The sequence below is a fragment of the Triticum dicoccoides genome, chromosome 6B, assembly GCF_002162155.2.
Source record: "Triticum dicoccoides isolate Atlit2015 ecotype Zavitan chromosome 6B, WEW_v2.0, whole genome shotgun sequence".
Classification (NCBI taxonomy): domain Eukaryota; kingdom Viridiplantae; phylum Streptophyta; class Magnoliopsida; order Poales; family Poaceae; genus Triticum; species Triticum dicoccoides.
In genome coordinates, this window is record NC_041391.1 from 629278405 (window position 1) to 629281105 (window position 2701).

Here is a 2701-nt window from a genome sequence, read left to right on the forward strand (position 1 = left end):
CGCGCTTTAGTTCTGCTATTTTAGAAATGTTCCTAGAGAAAATTTAGTTGAAAGTTGATAGTACCAATTATGCGGACTGGGTCCGTAAACTGAGGATTGTCCTCATCGTTGCGCAGAAGGATTATGTCCTTAATGCACCGCTCGGTGTGCTAAGCCTCGAACGTCGTCTGTGGATGTTGTGAACATCTGACATACACGCTTTGATGACTACGTGATAGTTTAATAATGTTAAACAGTTTAGAATTGAGGTGCCAAAGACGATTTTTGAAACGTCGCGGAACATATGAGATGTTCCAAGGGCTGAAATTGGGATTTCAAGCTCGTGCCCACGTCAAGAGGTATGAGACCTTCGACAAGTTTCTTAAGCCTGCAAACTAAGGGAGAAAAGCTCAATCGTTGAGCATGTGCTCAGATTGTCCGAGTACTACAATCGCTTGAATCGAGTGGGAGTTAATCTTCCAAATGAGATAGTCATGGTTCTCCAAAGTCACTGCCACCAAGATACTTGAGCTTCGTGATGAACTATAACATATCAGGGATAGATATGATGATCCTTGAGCTATTCACGACATTTGACACCACAAAAAATAGAAATCAAGTAGGAGCATCAATTGTTGATGGTTAGTAAAACCACTAGTTTCAAGAAGGGCAAGGGCAAGAAGGGATACTTCATGAAACGACAAATCAGTTGCTGCTCTAGTGAAGAAACCCTAGGTAGAACCCAAACCCGAGACTAAGTGCTTCTGTAATGAGGGGAACAGTCACTAAAGCAGAACTACCCAAGATACTTGGTAGATGAAAAGGCTGGTAAGGTCGATAGAAGTATATTGGATATACATTATATTAATGTGTACTTTACTAGTACTCCTAGTAGCACCAGGGTAATAGATACTGGTTCGGTTGCTAAGTGTTGGTAACTCAAAATAAAAGCTACGGAATAAACGGAGACTAGCTAAAGGTGAGATGACGATGTGTGTTGGAAGTGTTTCCAAGGTTGATGTGACCAAACATCGCATGATCCCTCTACCATCGGGATTGGAGTTAAACCTAAATAATTGTTATTTGGTGTTTGCATTGGGCATAGACATGATTGGATTATGTTTATCGCAATACGGTTACTCATTGAAGGAGGATAATGGTTACTTTATTTATTTGAATAATACCTTCAATGGTCATGCACCTAAAATGAATGATTTATTGAATCTCGATCGTAGTGATACACATGTTCATGCCAAAAGATATAAGATAGTACTGATAGTACCACCTACTTGTGGCACTGCCATTTGAGTCATATTGGTATAAAACACATGAAGAAGCTCCATGTTGATGGATTTTGGACTCACTCGTTTTTGAAAAGTTTGAGACATGCGAACCATGTCTATTGGTATGTACGCATGAAGAAACTCCATGCACATGGAGCATTTGGACTCACTTGATTTCGAATCACTTGAGACATGCAAATCATACCACATGGGCAAGATGACTGAAATGCCTTGTTTTCAGTAAGATGGAACAAAAAAGCAACTTGTTGGAAGTAATACATTTTGATGTGTGCAGTCTGATGAGTGCTGAGGCACGCAGTGGATATCGTTATGCTCTTACTTCACATATGATTTGAGTAGATGCTAAGTATATTTACTTGATGAAACACAAGTCTGAATTATTGAAAGGTTCAATTAATTTCAGAGTGAAGTTGAAGATCGTCGTGACAAGAGGATAAAGTGTCTATGATATGATCATAGAGATGAATATCTGAGTTACGAGTTTGGTACAAAAATTAAGACATTGGGGAAATTGTTTCACAACTAATACCGCCTGGAACACCATAGTGTGATGGTGTGTCCAAACATCATAGCTGCACCCTATTGGATATGGTGCACACCATGATGTCTCTTATCGAATTACCACTATCGTTTATGGGTTAGGCATTAGAGACAACCACATTCACTTTAAATAGGGTACCACGTAATTCCATTGAGATGACACCGTATGAACTATGGTTTAGAGAAACCTAAATTGTCGTTTCTTGAAAATTTGGGGCTGCGACACTTATGTGAAAAAGTTTCATCCTGATAAGCTCGAACCCAAAACGGATAAATGCATCTTCATATGACACCCAAAACAGTTGGGTATAACTCCTATTTCAGATCCGGAAGCAAAAGTGATTGTTTCTGGAAACAAGTCCTTTCTAGAGGAAAAGTTTCTCTCAAAAGAATTGAGTGAGAGGATGGTGGAGACTTGATAAGGTTATTGAACTGTCACTTCAACTAGTGTGTGGCAGGGCACAAGAAGTTGTTCCTGTGGCGCCTACTGTTGGGGAACCTTGCATAAAATAAAAAATTTCTACGTTCACCAAGATCAATCTATGAGTTCATCTAGCAACGAGAGAGAGAGATGCATCTACATACCCTTGTAGATCACGTGCGGAAGCGTTCAAGAGAACGGGGTTGAGGGAGTTGTTCTCATCGTGATCCAAATCACCGGAGATCCTAGCGCCGAACGGGCAGCACCGGAGATCACGTACGGTCAGCGTGACGTCTCCTCCTTCTTGACCCAGCAAGGGGGGAAGGAGAGGTTGATGAATATCCAGTAGCACGACGGCGTGGTGGTGGATGAAGCAGGGTTCCGGCATAGCTTCGCTGAGCTTCTGCGAGAGGAGCAGGTGTAGCAGGGAGGGGAGGGAGGCGCCAGGGTGTTGGGT